Genomic DNA, 20,697 nt, shown 5'->3' with positions numbered 1-20,697 from the left:
CTAGTGGTTAGAGAATCTGACTACGAAGCTTGAGGTCCCGGGTTCGATTCCGTGTCGGGGCAGATATTTATATGAAAAATACGAATGTTGGTTCTCGGGTCTTGGGTGTTTAGTATGTATTAAGTATGTATCCATCTATATAATTATATTTATCCGTTGCTTAGTACCCATAACACAAGCTTTGCTAAGCTTACTTTGGACTAGGTCAATTGGTGTGAATTGTCCCGTGATATTTTTATTCTTCTGGATGGCAACGAGCAAGTGGGTCTCCTGAATGTACCTACTAACCGTACCATCGTCTAAAAAAATGAAATCTTCTATCTTTTAACACTTGCACCGCTCGGAACTCACATCAGTTACTTCGATTGTGTCGGCGTCGTGCTTTCCGCTTCACCTCGCTTACAGTAAATACTTATTCCGTCGGAAATATCATGAATTTGGCTCCTGGAGTCTTCTTTCTGCGCTGCACCCTCCTCCGTGTTTAGTTTTAGGCCACAGCTTGAGGCCGCTGCCGCTAGGGTAGCCGGGCGGGTAGCGGATCGGGTAGCGGCGCGGCGAGCGATTTCTATTTCTTAGCGTGTGCTGCTAGTGGAAGAACTAGTGGCAGAGCTGAACATAATCGGAGAATTCTGGGCAATGTTGCGCTGGCTGGGCCCTGTTGAGAGGATGGACGAGGATTGAGTTTTGAGGCGGATGTAATTGGACGGCCAGGTGGAAAAATGCCTAGTTGGGCAACAGATCTTTCTAACAAACCAAAACACGACTAGCTACAAAATCAAAATCAAAAAATCAAAATCATTTATTCAGTAAATAGGCCGCAATGGGCACTTTTTACACGTCATTTTTTTAAACTACCAGCGCTTTCGGAATGACTATCATTACCAAGAGAATGCGCCGCAAGAAACTACGATGTTTTATTGGAGATCCAGTGCCTGCGTAACTGCTCCATCATCAAAGTACATCATCATCATCATCATGAGCCTGAAGACGTCCACTGCTGAACAAAGGCCTCCCCTTAGAACGTCACAATGAACAACTCACCACTTGCATCCATCGGGTTTCCCGCTACTCTCACGATGCCGTCAGTCCACCTGGTGGGAGGCCTGCCAACGCTTCGTCTTCCGGTTCGTGGTCGCCACGCGAGAACTTTTTTCCCCAACGGTATCTGTTCTTCGAGCGATGTGGCCCGCCCATTGCCACTTCAACCTGCACATTTTTCCAGCTACCCTCTAATACTATTATAACAAGCGCTAGGCTAGGTTACTTGATCCTTTCTTGGAGTTCATCAGATCAGCTCGATCGTAACGTAGTATGGCAAGTATTGTCAATCATCAGAACTGTACATAATTGCTAAGTTTTGTGTAAAAGATGGACGAATGACCTAGTTAAAACTATGAGTTCACGATGGATGCTGGCTGCTTCCAAACAAAGGAACTGGAGGTCTATGGAGGGAGGCCAACAGAGAACTGGAGGTCTATGGAGGAGGCCAACAGAGAACTGGAGGTCTATGGGAGAGGCCAACAGAGAACTGGAGGTCTATGAGGGAGGCCAACAGAGAACTGGAGGTCTATGGGGGGCCAACAGAGACTGGAGGTCTATGGGGAGGCCAACAGAGAACTGGAGGTCTATGAGGGAGGCCAACAGAGAACTGGAGGTCTAGGGGGAGGCCACAGAGAACTGGAGGTTTATGGGGAGGCCAACAGAGAACTGGAGTCTATGGGGAGCCCAACATAGAATCAAACCGAGAATATCCTGCGGCTGATATATGAGGATGGCCATGACAATAATAACACTTGACAGCCCGAAGCGCGCGACCAATATGCCTCATACCGTCCGGGTTTTAATGACGGACGAAACTCGCTATCTGTTCACAATTTCTTAACTACAAAGTTTTGAATAAAGAAGAAATACTGAGACGTAAATTAATGTTTACTCATTCAAATACTATTTATAAAACAATAGCTTGTAATTTATGATTATTCACAAAATCAAGGTTAAACTTTACGACACTAAAGTATCCACGACGGTTTGAAGCATTTTGGTTATGGTTACCATGGTATCGTCGGACTGACAAATGGTTACAATAACCTAACCAACGATGAGTCGGAAAACCCCGACATTGTCACTTCAAGTTCAATATCTCAAAAAAGGCTGAACCGATTTTGTGAAAACGTGTCTAAGAACCTTCGCTAGAACCCTGCTTTCAATAAAAAAACCGCATTCAAATTGTTCACCCGTTTAAGAGCTACGGTGCCACAGACAGACAGACGACATACAGACACACAGATACACAGACACACATAGCGGTCAAACTTCACCCCTCTTTTGCGTAGGGGTTAAAAGTAGGTAAAAATCGAGTTCATTAAATCCATTAAGTACGTACAATATTATTATAGTTACTTAGATACATAGTTAGAAGTGAATTTAATATAAATGTGTGTCTGTGTATCTGTGTGTCTGTATGTCTGTCTGTCTGTCTGTGGCACCGTAGCTCTTAAACGGGTGAACCAATTTGAATGCGGTTTTTTTATTTGAAAGCAGGGTTTCTAGCGAAGGTTCTTAGACACGTTTTCACAAAATCGGTTCAGCCTTTTTTGAGATATTGAACTTTGAAGTGACAATGTCGGGGTTTTCCGACTCATCGTTGGTTAGGTTATTGTAACCATTTGTCAGTCCGACGATACCATGTAACCATAACCAAATGCTTCAAACCGTCCGTGGATACTTTAGTGTCGTAAGTTTAACCTTGATTTTGTGAATAAATCATAAATTACAAGCTATTTTTATAAATAGTATTTGAATGAGTAAACATTAATTTACGTCTCAGTATTTCTTCTTTATACAAAACCTTGTAGTTAAGAAATTGTGAACAGATAGCGAGTTTCGTCCGTCGATAAAAACCCGGACGGTATGAGGCATATTGGTCGCGCGCTTCGGGCTGTCAAGTGGATATTATTGTCATGGCCATCCTCATTATATCAGCCGCAGGATATTCTCTGTTTGATTCTATGTTGGCTCCCCATAGACCTCCAGTTCTCTGTTGGCCTCCCCATAAACCTCCAGTTCTCTGTTGGCCTCCCCCATAGACCTCCAGTTCTCTGTTGGCCTCCCCCATAGACCTCCAGTTCTCTGTTGGCCTCCCCCATAGACCTCCAGTTCTCTGTTGGCCTCCCCCATAGACCTCCAGTTCTCTGTTGGCCTCCCCTCATAGACCTCCAGTTCTCTGTTGGCCTCCCCCATAGACCTCCAGTTCTCTGTTGGCCTCCTCCATAGACCTCCAGTTCTCTGTTGGCCTCCCCCATAGACCTCCAGTTCCTTTGTTTGGAAGCAGCCAGCATCCATCGTGAACTCATAGTTTTAACTAGGTCATTCGTCCATCTTTTACACAAAACTTAGCAATTATGTACAGTTCTGATGATTGACAATACTTGCCATACTACGTTACGATCGAGCTGATCTGATGAACTCCAAGAAAGGATCAAGTAACCTAGCCTTGCGCTTGTTATAATAGTATTAGAGGGTAGCTGGAAAAATGTGCAGGTTGAAGTGGCAATGGGCGGGCCACATCGCTCGAAGAACAGATACCGTTGGGGAAAAAAGTTCTCGCGTGGCGACCACGAACCGGAAGACGAAGCGTTGGCAGGCCTCCCACCAGGTGGACTGACGGCATCGTGAGAGTAGCGGGAAACCGATGGATGCAAGTGGTGAGTTGTTCATTGTGACGTTCTAAGGGGAGGCCTTTGTTCAGCAGTGGACGTCTTCCGGCTCATGATGATGATGATGATGTACTTTGATGATGGAGCAGTTACGCAGGCACTGGATCTCCAATACAAAACATCGTAGTTTCTTGCGGCGCATTCTTCTTGGTAATGATGGTCTTTCCGAAAGCGCTGGTAGTTTAAAAAATGACGTGTAAAAGTGCCCATTGCGGCCTATTTACTGAATAAATGATTTTGATTTTTTGATTTTGATTTTGTAGCTAGTCGTGTTTTGGTTTGTTAGAAAGATCTGTTGCCCAACTAGGCATTTTCCACCTGGCCGTCCAATTACATCCGCCTCAAAACTCAATCCTTGTCCATCCTCTCAACAGGGCCCAGCCAGCGCAACATTGCCCAGAATTCTCCGATTACGTTCAGCTCTGCCACTAGTTCTTCCACTAGCCGAACACGCTAAGAATATAGAAATCGCTCGCCGCGCCGCTACCCGATCCGCTACCCGCCCGGCTACCCTAGCGGCAGCGGCCTCAAGCTGTGGCCTAAAACTAAACACGGAGGGAGGTGCAGCGCAGAAAGAAGACTCCAGGAGCCAAATTCATGATATTTCCGACGGAATAAGTATTTACTGTAAGCGAGGTGAAGCGGAAAGCACGACGCCGACACAATCGAAGTAACTGATGTGAGTTTCCGAGCGGTGCAAGTGTTAAAAGATAGAAGATTTCATTTTTTTAGACGATGGTACGGTTAGTAGGTACATTCAGGAGACCCACTTGCTCGTTTGCCATCCAGAAGAATAAAAATATCACGGGACAATTCACACCAATTGACCTAGTCCCAAAGTAAGCTTAGCAAAGCTTGTGTTATGGGTACTAAGCAACGGATAAATATAATTATATAGATGGATACATACTTAAATACATACTAAACACCCAAGACCCGAGAACCAACATTCGTATTTTTCATATAAATATCTGCCCCGACACGGGAATCGAACCCGGGACCTCAAGCTTCGTAGTCAGATTCTCTAACCACTAGGCCATCTCGTCGTCAAATATGTATATTATTTATGCGGTGGCTTGCTTCAGCATAATGCTGAGCGTGGCCGTTATTTTGTGCATTTCGTCAGCACTAGAATTAATTATAATTTTTTTTTGTGTTTTTTTAATTTGTTTTGTTAGTATTCTCAGAAATCGCTAAGGCTAACAAGAACTCCTTGTTAAAGGTTTAAGATTAATTAAATAAATAAAGAACGGCAAACCACCACCATCAGTGGTGTAGCGGTATAGCACGCGGTACGGATTGCCGAGGACCTGGGTTCGATTCCCAGTGATGGTCTTATTTTTCTGTTTTTTCTGTGCATTCTATATTTCAGTTTGTATTTTCAATTTCGGTTTTACGGGATGACCGTAAAAGTAAAAATTTGGAATTGAAATAAAAAATACAAAAAGATTCCAAAAAACCAATCTTAATAAACAACGGTTTGCTTTCAAAATTAAGATGATTTCAGTTTTTCTGTTTAGGGGTTTATTTACTGAGCTACTGCTACTTGGACGCGTTGTACCTATGCATCATGATCTAAGGTAAACGCACAAAATATACCTAACCAGAGGCCGTATTGCCACGTTTCTGACGCTTGCAATCGCGATCAGTTTTTGTATGGGAAACCTGTCATTTGATTGCGATCGCGTGCGTCAGAAACGTAAGACAATACGGCCTCAGTTTATATACTGAATTACTATAAACCGTTATTTTCTCTTAATTGCCGATGTCGCATTTCCTAGGCATTTTCACTGCGCTCTTCTATTCCACGTTACCTTCCATCTCCAAAGCAAACCACTGTAACGCTGTCCCGCTTCCTCCCGTACCTTAACTCGTATCAGCTGGAGTGGTGTGACAGTGACAGATAGGGGCTAAATGCACTTCAACGTTCCAAATGGGACACAAAGGAGCCCCGGGACTAATAAAATATTTAACAGAAAGCCTATCCTGTGTTCCGCGGGGTAAGTAGATTACATTTTATTCATTTTGCGTTTATAATATTTAGGTCTGGTAAATGAAACGGGTCGAGGGAAACAGGGATAGAGGGAATGTAGAGAGAGATAGAGTGTAAATAACCAAACCAACTTTAAGTTGAAAAACCCCAGCGCAGTACATTCCTGCCAACACTTGTCTTATTTAATACAAGAATGAGAGGGACGGTACGATACGAAGTTCGAGTTTCGCATTTCGTACTAGCCCTACAGACTGTAATTGCTAAAACGATTTTTTCGATTCAGTGATTTTTTTGCAAAATATACAACTTTAAAATGCAAATTTTCATTAAAATGGAGCGTCTGTCTAGTTAATCACTAATGTTTGTATGGCAACACTTGCGCGGTTGAATCGTTTAAATGCGATTAAACCCCACAAGCCGGCCAGCTGGTTCTATGAATATTTGTTTCACAAAATCACTTAGTAAAATACAAACATACTTATAGCAAAATTTCGTTACTTGTGTGCATGAATTAATATTTTTCCCGAAAAAGCAAGAAATACTCGTATTCTAGTTCATTATAAAACACTTAATTATACAACGCAATAAAAGTTCATTAAGTTTTTATTAGGGTATTATTCTCCCTAACCCAGGTGGAGTAGCGTTCTCTGTTTCAAAAAGTAATACTATGTTCCACTCTATTATACACTACAATATACAATAATTTAGTTTATGTTGAGTTATTTCTTACTATCTTTTGCCCGCGGCTTCACCCGCGTGGAATTCGGTAATCGCGCGCTATTCCTCAGGAACTGTGCATTTTTCCGGGATAAAAAGTAGCCTATGTCATTCTCTGGCCCATAAACTACTTATCTCTATGCTAAAGTTCACGTCGATCCGTCCCTCCGTTTAGACGTGAAAGATGTACAAACATACAAACACACACACTTTCGCATTTATAATATTAGTGTGGATTAAATTATTGTAAAAAAGATTTTGGCTTTTTTTGCTAACTGTTTTTTGCCCGTTTTACTTGTATTGTCATCCAGACTACTTATGCTATTAACCGTTGAAGAGTTCCATCCTTTGGAGACGATCCTGGCTAGGCGACCTAGAATTCGACTATCAGAATAAATTAATAGATTATTATTAGATTTCGGTATTCCATTGTCCCATTTTATTGTCTTGAATATGTATTTAAAATACCAGATCTACATAAGTATGCTAAAATGCCTGGAATGTATGCCTGGTAGGTAATGGCAGAAAAATATTTTTATATTTCATGGCATAACACCTGCTTGGAGAAAAATCTCTCTATATTGCGACCTATAGATCCCCTCGCACTCATTAAGAAAACATTGCCATTGTAAAAAATACAAGCAGCAACTCTCTGCTATTGACAACTCTATGCAATTTCACCGCTAGTAACAGCAAGATACCTCAGTTAATATTAAATATTCTCTGCGAAAACCCAACGAATATTACATAGCCTGGCTGTGTATTACATAGCTTCAAACGTTATTCTTCGAACTACTCAAAATAAACCAATGTTCAAGAAACATTCTTGTAAGATTTTGTCTAAGATCGCTGCGGTTGGCTCAATCAAGAGAATGGAGAATGTGCTCTCGGTTACGATAGGAGAAAACTGTTCAATTACTTGTCCCTAGCCACTGAGCTGGGATAACAGGATGGTTAAATAAAAGGTGAACCGGGAAATGAAAGGTATACCGGGTGTGGCCTGTAATACGAGCAAAAAATTAAAACATAGATCCTCGTCATCAAACTAAACAACATTAGTTCAGCGACTTTTAAAAATAGTTAGTTTTTTAATTTTTACTACACACAGGCGACGTCTGTGTGTTCTAGGATGGCGTACATCGATAGCAGTATTTAATTTGGATGAAAAAAAAGAGGAGTCAAGGACTATTATTTTTTAAAGTCACTGAACTAATGTTGTTCAGTTTGACGAGGAGGATCTATGTTTTAATTTTTGCTCGTATTACAGGCCACACCCGGTATAGCTATTTGATTTGGAAGTCGATACCATTTAAAAAAATTACCTATTAAGTAATTATTGGTCTAGTTCCTCAATTCTGTGAAATAAGGACAAACGTAGATACGAATATTATATCAGACGAAATTCAAGGGCTGGTTTTCATTTCCATCGACAAAATAGGAGCAATGAGGGCTATCGCGAATGAATTCGCCACTAGAGGCGCTAGTGTAGCGTGAGGTCTCCGAAATGTCAAATCTCATAGTTTTTGGGTGAGCTACGCGGGATTATTTATAATTAGAATAATTTTGTGAATATTTTGCAATATCTGAAATTAATTATGGCAAATATGCGTTCCGGGGCAATGAATGTCTGTGTTTTGAGACAGTTTTGGCTTTCGGAAACCTTTGTCCTCCCTTTTTCCGAACAAAACGGGGACTATGCAACACTGTGGCATGCTCGATATTTTTATGGTACGGTTTTAAGGTGTATTAAATATGACTTTAATCTAAACTTTGTTTTCACGCCCGTAATAACAGACTTTGAAAGCCATACTTAAAAACCTCACGCAACAGTGCGCCATCTAGTGAGACAAAATACGATAGCCTCATTGTACTATGCTGCTAAGTTTTATTTTTTATAAACCTTTTCTTTTTTATAAATACGTCAAACTCTGAAATCTCCAAATGATTTTTGTAGCTATTTTTAAGAAGTTTCTTATTTCAAATCAGGAAAGTATATGGAGACCTGATTGGGTGTAAGAATACAAAAAGAAAACAAATATATCAATTAAAATCACACATTTTCTTATCTTATAAAATCCCTGCATTTTCTTTATGTCTTTTAAATGGCGTTTTGAGGCACAGGTATTACTTTCACGAAATTAAAGTTCTTTAAAAAAAAAATTCAACGCAAAAGTTACAAAAATGCACCAAGCAACATTATGTACTCAGACTGTGATTGAATTTTTCAGTAAATGACATCATTTTAAAAAAAAATAGCGTATATAGTGTCCCACTGCTGGGCCTTTGCCCCCTTTGCCTCCCTTTCTCCTTCCACTTGTCTCTGGCTTCGGCAAAATGTTGCCAGTCCGGCTGGAATCGCTCCAAATCGTCCCGCCACCTTCTTTTAGGCCTACCTCTGCTCCGGTGCCCGTGGCTTGGAACCCAATCAGTGGTGATATTGGCAGACAGGCAGACTGGGCAGACATGTCCTGCCTAGTCCCACTTGAGTTTGGCGGTTTTTGTCCCCACATCAACAATTCGGGTTTTTGAGCGCAGTTCAGTGTTGTTTATTCTATCGGCTCTTCGAACACCTAGGATACTGCGCTCCATAGCCCGCTGGCAAACCTTGAGTTTAGACTTCTGGGCCTCAGCCAAAGACCAGGTCTGACCACCGTAGGTTAGGATGGGCAGGATGCCCATGTCAACGAGCTTGCGTTTTAAGGCTAGTGGAAGTTTACCCTTCATTAGTGCTTTCATGCAATGACATCCTTATAGCAGTTAAATCACATAGTAATTAGACAGCGCTGATGTTTACTATGGCAACTTTACTTTTTTTCATCCATTTCCAGTTCACTTGCCAACATGGATCCGCTTGCTCGTTTACGTTTGCAAAAGCTTATAATATTTATAACCTTGCTTATAACCTTTATTTAAAAAGGGGGATCGGGAGCTGTGCGATAACTATAGACCGGTTTCCATTGTACCAATATTATCTAAAATATACGAAAAAGTAATTTATATTCGAATGATTAACTTTCTGGAAAGGTGCGAAATATTGAGCGCCAATCAATACGGATTTCGAAAACGTAAATCGACTACCATGTCTGTATATGAGTTAATCAAGGACATTACTTCATTTAGAGATAAAAAGATTCCAGTCTCGGCGATCTTCATGGATATGTCTAAGGCCTTTGATTGCGTCTCACATGATATTCTTCTGCGGAAGCTGTACCACTATGGCATTCGAGGAAATTGCTATGACTGGTTACAAACTTATCTATCAAGTAGAAAACAGAAAACTGAAGTTAGGTCCTATTGTGCTAAGACAAAAACTTTAACTAAAGTGCTTTCTGATCAGGCGGATGTTACCATGGGCGTGCCTCAAGGTAGTATACTAGGACCATTATTGTTTTTAATTTATATAAACGACCTCCCCAATGTAACTCGAAACAAAATTCTTCTTTTTGCCGACGACTGCTCTGTAATTGTTCCTGGTAAAAACCCTGCAACTTATCAGACCGAAGCAAATTTGGTGTTTAATAGTATTAACATTTGGTTACTGAATAACAAATTGAAGGTTAATATGAGTAAAACTAAATACATGGAATTTTTTGCGCCTCAAAGCAGTCCTAAAGGAATAACGATTGAATATAATCAAGTGCCCATAGAAAGTGTTAGAACCATACGATTCCTTGGTGTGGTGTTGGACTGTCACTGCAACTGGCAGTCACATGTTGAGCAGCTGGTCAGCAGACTAAATAGATTCGTTTTTGCTCTGCGTAGGTTGACGCAAGTGGTGTCGCAGCGATCCGCTCTGTTGGCGTTTCATGGACACATAATGTCAAACCTCCGGTATGGTCTTATCCTATGGGGAAACTCCACCTTTGCTAACCGTGCATTCCTACTGCAAAAGAGATGCATCAGGGCGATCTGTCGCGCTGGTATAACCGATTCGTGTAGGCCATTGTTTAAGAAACTTAAAATACTACCGTTGCCTGCTCTGTATGTGTATGAAATGTGTCTCTTTGTGAAAAACCACATAAACAGCTATAAAATCCTGACATCCAATCCGAGATTGACATCTGGGCTACATGGGTTTAATCTCGGCTACCCAAGCCATACTTCTGCTCACTTTAAGAAAAGTATACTGTATATGTCGGTTAAAATATTCAACTACTTGCCAAATGACCTCAAGACTTTGGACATGCCAGAATTTAAGAATAAATTGTTTAAATGGTGCTTAGAAAAAATGTATTATACTGTCAATGAGCATTTTTACCCTACTACTAATACATCACGAATTGTTTACTGATAATTTTGTACTTTCTTTAGTCTGTTTATTCTTTCATTCATTATTACTATTATTATTGTTGTTTTGACATCTCCATATATTTGTTATATTTTTGCGTTCTCTATGGCGTATTATTTTGAATTGGACAAGCGACATTGCATCTGCACATTCATAGAATAACCTTATTTCTCTGTATTTTCTGGTATGACCATTGTTGTGTTGTAATTGTGGTATGATCTGCTACTTATTTGTTGTATAGTACCTACTATTGACATTGCATCCGCACGGGCACGTTCAGTACATGACATTGACATTTTATATTATTATTGTTAATTTTATTGTTAAGTATTCTAAATCTTGATTATTATTATTTTTATTTTTCTTCAATTTCAATGATTCAGTGACATATAATGAGCGTATTAGCGTATCTGCCGAATATTGTGCGCCATACACTGGCTGATTGTGACGAACTTCAATGCAATTGTTACCATTTATGTAATTACTCACTTTCTGACAATAAATGATTGATTGATTGATTGATTGATTGATAGGTACCCATTTACTCTAATAAGAAACGCGAACACATTCTCATTAATTAAGAAAACAATTATAATTCACGATGGTACTCCAGTAATTAATGCGGTACTGCTCAGTTAGTGTAGACTGTACAGTCAGCACAAGATTTATTATCGCAGCAGCACCGTTGGTGGACATTTACCCGTCTCGGTTGGACAAAAGACGACGGTGTGTAGTCTTCGAGCACGTCTGCGGGGCGGCACGGGGTCAAGTTACATGAGTCCAGTCGTTCATCTCGCTCTAACAAGGCAAACAATTTCAACTCTTTTAGACTCCAAGTGCCTGTCAAGCACCAGCAGAATTTCCTGCGCTCTGACTTCTGGCCGGCGGGTGTGGTGTTCCGTCGTTTCAGGGTAGCGATAGGTACTAGCGATGAAGGCGACTTTGAAAAATACCTAAATAGTAGTAATAATTGTCATTTTTTTGTATGTCTTTTTTTCTTTTTATATTCAATTGAATTTTACAGCGTATTGATTTGATAACTGTTACTTTTCATTGATAAACAAATAAACAAATTATGAGGTACTCAAGAAAAAAAAAATCATTGTGGTATGTCACGAGGCGTCGTATCGCGTCGCATCACATATATAGTATCGTATCGCATTGTATGCTAACGCAGCTTACCACCTGACTACAATAAATATGTATGTGTCCATATCTATCGTTATTATATTCCTATATGAATAGTATCAGTTTTGCCCTGTTTGGGACTGGACTATGTAAAACAGTGTCTCTGTATCTGTTTTTTATTTTCACCTGCACTTGCCGACTGTACCTCGTTTTGTTAGCGAAGATTTATGGAATCGCTAGTTCAGGAGATGATGCGAGATAAAAGCTTACATGTGTTACTTGACGTACTTGCATATATAATATTAAACCTACCTACCTGCAGATAGAAGTTTTCTTGACATTTAATCGATCTTGTAGTTGAAGTGTAAGGATTATAAAACCGGCCAAGAGCGTGTCGAACGCGCCCAAAATAGGGTTCCGTAGCCATTACGAAAAAAATAAGTAAGTAATATTTTTTTAAGAATTTCGTATTTTATACGAAATCTTCCAAGTTTAGGTAAATTTTATACCTAAGGCTGCTATTTACTTTTATAAACTACTAATAATTCTCAAGAAAACTTAGCCGTTATAGTTTTTCTTGAAATTTTGATAAACTTACTACCATTCTGAATTTTTTCAAAATTTTCCACCCACCGGTTTAGATTTTAGAGGGGGGGACGCTCGATTTTAATGAAAATTTGCACTTTAAAGTTGAATATTTTGCAAACAAATCGTTTTAGCAATCCACTAATGATTTTAGAAGACCTGTCCAACGATACCGCACACTACAAGTTTGGATGAGAAAAAAACACCCCCCATTTTACGTCTATGGGAGGTACCTACACAAAAAAAAAATATTGTACCATTTGGTCGGCATAGTTTACATACAATACATATTCGTGCAAAATTACAGCTTTCTAGCATTGATAGTTCCTGAGCAAAGCCGCGGACGGACGTACAGACAGACAGACAGACAGACATGGTGAAACTATAAGGGGTCCGTTTTTGCCATTTTGGCTCCGGAACCCTAAAAGGAATAAAACACAAAAAAGGTATTAAACACTTTTTTTATATAATGTATGTACCAGAGCTCGGTACCCGAAGAAAAAGTCTGATTTCCCTAAAAAAATCTAAGAATTTGTCGCAATTTCAGACTTTATTCTTAAACATAATGCAGTTAACTCATTCACTGCCACCTCACTTCCGCAGGTGCCACCGACGCACATGTGCGTTCAAAATGTATGAATAATTACGATAGCGGCACTGGGCGAAGTTCCGAAAACGAATATTATTATGTGCGTCGGTGGCAGTGAATGCGTTAAAGAATCATATTAGGTATTGATAATTTTGTGACTTGAGGACTTTTTAACCCCTGACGCAAAAAGAGGGGTGTTATAAGTTTAACCGCTATGTGTATCTGTGTGTCTGTTTGTCTGTGTGTCTGTCTGTCTGTATGTGGCACTATAGCTCTTGAACGGGTGGACCGATTTGAATGCGGTTTTTTTTTGTTTGAAAACAGGTTTTCCAGCAATAGTTATTAGACATGTTTTATCAAAATCGGTTTAGCGGTTTTTTAAATATTGAACTTTGAAGTGACAAAGTCGGGCTTTTCCAACTCGTTGTTGGTTAGGTTATGTGTGATAGATGTTTTCATTCATCGTAAAGCACTTGTTAAATTTGAAATGAAATTTCGCATATGAATTTCAAAAAACTCAGAGTTACAAGCCCGGGATTGAACCCACGATCTGCTTGAGAGGCCAGAGGTCAAACCACTAGGCCACCACGTCCTGTAAGTAAAGATAAGATAATAGACAAAATGTAACATACAACAACATCAAAAGGGCAGAAATAAGCCAGTAATTCGAGTGCAGCTTGCCATTGTCAGAGGCATCGAGTGGGAGATCTTTCCTAGAGCTGGCGCTGTATCTCATTGATCGTCGGATGTTTCTTAGATGCGTCACACTTCTTTTGTTGCCGTAGCCTATAAATAATTGACGTTTTGAGTCTTTGACATTCGTTTGACACGTGTCTCTACTTGTAGAAGTCATCGGAGTGTCTGCCAATTAGGTCAGCTGGACAGTAACTGATTTTAGGCACGAATTCGTAAGTGAGACGATTTAACATTGCTTGAGGGCATGTAATGGCATCAAAATATACTAAATTACCTTAGCTGACAGGATAGACCAGTGGTTAGAGGTGACTATGAAAATTGACGCTCCGGGTTTGATCCTCGGTCGAAGCAGATCTTTGTATGAATAATTTAGCCAACTTGTAAAAGTGTAGGAAAACACTCGGCATTGACATTTCAAAGCTCAACTTCCCAAAAGCGACTAAACTGTTTTTAATGAAACCACCACCGCAAACAAACTCGCTTTTACGTAAATAAAACCAAATCGAAATCGGTTCATCCGTTTGAGAGCTACGATGTCACAAACAGACACACAGACTTTAGCGTCAAACTTTTTGCCCTCTTTTTGGGTCGGGGTTACAAAAACTAAAAAAATATATAAAAACGTGCTATGTTTTGTACCTAAATCTTAATAATTATCTTCCCAGCTTTATATAAAACTGTTTGCCCCCTTTAAACTTTTCTCCGCCCTTTAATCTTTTAGCTCCCTTTAAACTTTTTGTCCCCTTTGAACTATTTGCTCCCTTTAAACTTTTTGCCCCTTTTTAACTTTTTCCCCCTTTTAACTTTTTGCCTCAAGGGGTTACAAAAACTGAAAAAAAAAGTGCTATGTTTTGTACCTATAAAGTATAATAATTATCTTCTCAGATTTATATAAACAGCATCAAGCACTGGATATATGTATATACAGGTATAGGTACATACAGTTAATGGCTCTCACATCAAGTGGCTTTATAATTGAGTGTTAGCTATAATGGCGTATAATGGGGCCATAAACGTTTCCATGGCATTAAATGCAGGACTATTGATGATACAGTTTAACCGATTGTGCCAGAAAGTGTTGTAATTAAGGGGTACTTATCAAATAGCCTCTTAAGTCCTCGCGTACTTTATAAAGGACTAATTAACACTAAGAATAACGGCCGAATGTACTTTATAAAGTTCAAATTGTTCATTGAATAAAGAATTCTAAGAGTTTTGAAACAATATCCAAAATAACAAAGCAGGTCAACCACGTCTAGGTCTTAAGCACTAAGTTTGTTAAAAAATGTCAGGACTAGTAGGTTAAGATAAAGTTACATAAGTAAAAGACTTTCTATATAGTTTTTAGGGTTCCATACCCAAAGGGTGCCAACGGAACCCTATTACTGAGACTCCGCTGTTTGTCTGTCTGTCCATCCGTCTGTCACAAGGCTCTATCTCTTGAGTCGTTTTAGTTAGACACTTGAAATTTTCACAGATTATGTATTACTGTGGCCGTTATAACAACAAATACTAAAAACAGAATAAAACAAATATTTGAGGGTGCTCCCATACAGCAAACTTGATTTTTTTGCCGTTTTTTTTTGCTAATGTCTAATGTTGTATAGATAATGGTACGGAACCATTCGTGCGCGAGTCCGACTCGCACTTGGCCGGTTTTCTTAAATTTAGTTTATTTTGACACATTCCCGTAGCTTACAAGTCGTAATGCACGTTCGCGATCGCAATCATCATTGCTTACTACCCTAATTCTATACCGTGTGAGAGAAAGAAGTGTTGAACTATTTATGATTCCGATTGTGTTTTGCAATAAGGCTTTACGTTCTTTAGAGGCTTTCAAAAATACAATTATTATTGTAGATACAATTATTATTGTGTTGTTGGCTTGGTGGAGCGATGATCTTCGCAGGGCGGCTGGCAAGAGCTGGATGAGAGTGGCCGAGGATCGTGCTCAGTGGCGTGCCATGGGAGAGGCCTATGTCCAGCAGTGGACGAACATGATCAGATCACTACTTTGTTTATATTCGAGACGAAGCTCTTGCTGACGTGACAGCTGTCACAGATCCGCTTCCCTCTCGTGTCTACTCATCGACATCTATGTACGTTACGGCACTAGACTGGCTGTTTAGAACAAAACGCGCGGCGCATCAATAATCAATATTACTTTGACACAACCCCTGTCACGGACGTCAACAATCTATAGTGAAAGGTTCACAAATCTGCTCTGCGAACAAATTTTGTGCGCCGTTTTGATGTAAGAAACATGCAGTCTAGTGCATAGATGGCAATGTGTCTAATTTTTAGAAGCAATACATTGCGACCAGATGGAAAAAAACCTGATACGAAGTAAAATCCCGGGTATGAGATATTGTATGAAAAATACAACGTCTCTTTATTGGACTTACTACACTGAAAACTATAAAAATTTTGTCTCTCTGTACAATTTAATGCAATATCGCTTGACAACTGACACTAAAACCAACGTCTGGTTACTTTTTGAGTTTCCATAAAAATAAACGCTGTATAAGTACTTCGTGTCATTTAACTATTACCTTCCTTTGTTTATACTAACACAATGTATATTGCCTTACTAATAATTTGTTTTAGTGGCGACCTTCAATATTCTCGCCCCGCTCCGTCGCCATAAATCAGGGCCCCCGCCGTCGAACCTAATTTTGTGTTTTCTTATAAATATACGGATTTTATTTATGACCAGTACCTACTAGAGAAACCAACATAATCGTGTTGAATATAGTTGCAAGCAAGTGCTTGTTTATTATTTATTTTATGTATTTCAGTAAACTTCACAACATGACAGCAAAAAGCAAAGGCCCAAGAAGAACTAAAAACGATTAGAGTCAGCAAAGTGATTGTTTTTAGTTCATTGATGTGGACCTCCGCAAAGCAATACCTGATTCAATAAATCATCTAAGACTAACTTATTCGAATACGAAGTGTTTGGTGAAATGTGTAACTTTATAACAAAATTTTAACTCGATAATTTGAATGCTCTAATCACGAAAGCGTAAAAAATAAGACACAGAACAGCAAACTTAACACTCAGATTCACATATAATATTAGTTAGTTCAGTTCACATTTATAATATTAGAATTCGTAAGTGCTATCCCGCGGGAACTATGCAATTTTCCGGGATAAAACTATCCTATGTCTTTCTTCGGGACTCAAAATATCCCTATACTGAATTTCATCTAAATCAGTTCAGCGGCTTAGACTTGATGAGGTAACAAGCAAGCAAACTTACAAACTTTCGCATTTATAATATTAGTGAGATGTAGGATAGGTAGTATTTAAGTAGGTAAGTGTGGATTGTTTAGTATATCTGTGCCGATTTTGCGCAACGATTTATTTTCTTTACTTTTTACAATGTCTACAGACACAAACATCACGCCTGTATTCCCAAATGGGGTAGGCAGAGCACACGAAACGTTGCCGCTTCGGAGCTCTTTTAGCAATTCTAGGTTTTAAGTTTCAGGACAGGTTTCCATTTCTAGCTGAACATTATCCACCAGTTTACAATAACCGTCCCTCATGGCATCAGCCAAGTTTATGGATCGGCTGGGCAGGTCGTCGTCTGCAAATTAGGCCACTGGGTCCAGCCGGTGCCTATTTATACCCGGCACCCTCGTGTGGGGTTACTACGGTGTCACCCTAAAGTGAGACTCGTAACTCAAATAAGGTTTTTGACTCCATCCATATTTATTATTATTATTATACATGGGAAAGTGAGTTTGTTTGTTTATTCAGCGAACATACAAACAAACATACAGATCAAAGTCAAACTCAAAGTCAAAATATCTTAATTCAATTTAGGCTATAACAGGCACTTATGAAAGTCAAAAAATCTACCACCGGTTGGGAAAAACACCTGTTGAGATAAATCCAGCAAGAAACTCAACGGGGTATAATTGGTATACTTAATAATATATTTTAAACAGATCATAACTAATAATGGCAAAAACGGAACCCTTATAGTTTCGCCATGTCTGTCTGTCTGTCCGTCCACGGCTTTGCTTTTATGTAAACTATGCCGATAAAATGGTACAATAAAAAAATAAAATAGACGTAAAGTGGCGGTGATTTTTTTCTGTATTAATCTTGTAGTGTGGGATAATATCGTTGGGTAGTTCTTTTAAAACCATTAGGGGGTTGCTAAAACGATCTTTTGATTCAGTTACTTGCTTGCAAAATATTCAACTTTAAAGTGCAAATTTTCATTAAAATCGAGCGTCCCCCTCTCCTTCTAAAATCTAAACCCGTGGGTGGAATATTCAGGATGGTAGTAAGTATATCAAACTAACAAGGAAAATACTATAACGGTTAAGTTTTCTTGATATTTATCAGTAAATAGCAGCCTAAGGTATAAATATACCCTACAAAATACGAAATCCTTAGAAATATATTACCTACTTATTTTTTCTTAATGGCTACGGAACCCTATTTCGGTCGTGTCCGACACGCTCTTGGCCGGTTCTTTTATTTTTCAAATTCATCACCAGATGATCTAACACCTGGTAGTGTGGTCAATGATTGTGTTGCTCTGATGATAAACTCTGGTTGAGTTAGTAACGCGTCAGCGTAGTGTGGCTGTGGTGTGTGTGTGTGTGTGTGTTCTTAAGCGTGGAGGCGGATGAGCTGCATGCACACACATTTGTTGCATGATATACCTATTTTACGCTGCGCTTGCCAATCCGCGGTCTCCACTCGAGAACTTTTCGGCCCCAATGGCCATCCGCTCTCCTTGCTATATGGCCCGCCCATTCCCATTTTAACGAGCTACTTCGCTTGGCAATGGCTTGCCTTGGCAGCAAGATGGACGGATGACCTGGTTAAAGCTGCGGGTTCACGGTGGATGCAGGCCGCTGCCAACCGAAGCAACTGGAGGTCTGTGGGGGAGGCCTATGTCCAACAGTGGACGTCCGACGGCTGGTATGATGATGATGATACCTAATTTAAAGTCGCGAGTGAACAGAGTAATTGTTTAGAGTTCATTAATCAAGAGCTCCGCAAGGTAATGCCTGATTTAATAAATGAACTAGATTGGTTTGGACTATATGATTTGATATTCAGGGTCTTTCACATAAATAAATTACAATCAAAAAAGCGTTATTTAGCATTAACACAAAATTGTGACCTTAAAGGCAACGACCCCTGATGTTTTGTGTACAGTGCACAATACACCATGAGTTCGCTATAGTTCCGCTTTGGGGAAATTCAGGGGTCAGCAAAACCTTTTGAATTTAGAACAAAGCACGGCAAAGAGGCTTTGGGTGTTGATAGGGCACTTTATAGAGCGGTTGACCCCTTGCTTATAGCTGCTGCTATTGTTTTGTATATTCTACAAGCCTTTAGTGGCGTAACACCATGTTAACCTTTGCCTAGCTATACAAGACTAATGCCCTAAACAAGTAATTATTCGCGTAATCGTGGGGAGGGATACTGATTAATTTTTGTTTTAAATAAAAAAAACAAATATTTTATTATTGTAGATTGTGGGTACATCACAGATAATTGTTACAATTAAATATTTTATAATCGAACCAGCATAACCAGCCAGTTTTTGGCATAAAATAGTTTTTAAATTAACTAGGTACCTAGGTAGGGCTAGGTAGGTAGTCTGTCTAATTTTGTCAAAATCACGCGTCTTCGTGGTTGGCATAGCAGGGTAAAATTATTTTTGACGTCATACCGTGCGACATTGTTTAGCACGGCGCCACGTCACGGCCGAACGTTTGATTGACAAAAGAAAAAATACGTGTCAAATTTTCTGACAATGTAAATGACAGTTAGTACAGCGTCTATTTAGTAATAGTTTTTTTTTACCTAATTGAGTCGAAATTCCAAAGTTTCGTAAAAAATATTGTCGGACTTCCCAAGAATTACATCATGAATCACATTACATCATAAATGCCCGCAAAAAAGTCTTTCTTTTATTCTACTATAAATATACCTACACAGCCGGGAAAAAATCGGGCCCACAAATGTAAACAGTAACTACCTAATAAGTATTTTTGTACGTAGAGTGGGCCAAATATTGTGTCTTTGAGTATAATATAAATACCTAATATATACTTCATTATTATAATACGATTGGTTGACGCATGACTCCGCTCCGGTTTGATAAAAGCACAACCTTGAGACAATCTCTCTAATGAAAATGTAATAAAAAAAACGCATTCACTGTTACCGACGCACATATGCGTTTTGGGAACTTCTCCCAGTGCCGCTGTCATAATTATTCATACATTTTGAACGCACATGTGCTTCGGTGGCACCAGTGAAAGTCAGGTGGTGGAAGAGTGAATGCGTTAAAATCTTCTTGCTTTCCTTATCTAGCTTTCCCAAACGAACAAGTAAAATTGCTCGCAATAAACAGGACTGTTTGTTTACAATCTTGTTTATGTTGACCGTACGAAGTTATCCTGAACAGTCCATCGTTACAATTCAGTATTGTTTGAGATTACATTGTAATACGATTTACATTCAAGTGTAATGTCTTGCCATTAAGGTTGAGTTTCGAACGGAGATGAGTTTGTAACATAGGGCTTTTCAGGAAGGTAGTTAATTGTTTATGTTTAACAACATTTTACGGTGGCTTTTGTTTTTAGCCGTAAACTTCCTGAAGTGAAGATGTTCACGTGTTTTGGCGGCGTTGACAGACGAGTAAACATCACGAGTAATGCGTGGGTATTGAAAGAATTTTACTTGGTCGGCGTTCTTATAGTTAACGCAGCATGAAAGAGTATGTTTTTTTTTGTGGTTGATATAAGAGGATTTTTTTAAGGTAGGTACCTACAAAAAATATGCAGTCACTACAGAAAATAAAATAATTCAGCATGGCGGCCTAGTGGTTTGACCGTGTCCTTGTAAGCAGAGAATTGTGGGTTCGAATACGGGCCCGCGTCTCTGAATTTTTCAAAATTCGTGCGCGAAATTACATACAAAATTAACCACGAGCTATACGGT

The 20,697-nt window shown here is 39.4% G+C and overlaps 1 long non-coding RNA gene across 1 annotated transcript in view; it reads right to left on the bottom strand.

Moving 5' to 3' along the window:
- Nucleotides 1-199, bottom strand: part of LOC141429797 (uncharacterized) — a 2,828-nt gene extending 2,629 nt beyond the window's left edge. Inside the window, exon 1 of the long non-coding RNA XR_012451575.1 lies at nucleotides 168-199. This is a non-coding gene — a long non-coding RNA (uncharacterized lncRNA). The remainder of the gene's footprint in view (nucleotides 1-167) is intronic.
- Between the last annotated feature and the right edge of the window lie 20,498 nt (nucleotides 200-20,697).

This window comes from Choristoneura fumiferana, chromosome 7 (genome assembly GCF_025370935.1).
Source record: "Choristoneura fumiferana chromosome 7, NRCan_CFum_1, whole genome shotgun sequence".
Taxonomy (NCBI): domain Eukaryota; kingdom Metazoa; phylum Arthropoda; class Insecta; order Lepidoptera; family Tortricidae; genus Choristoneura; species Choristoneura fumiferana.
The sequence above is the reverse complement of the archived record's forward strand: the minus strand, read 5'-3'. Positions and strand labels throughout refer to the sequence as shown.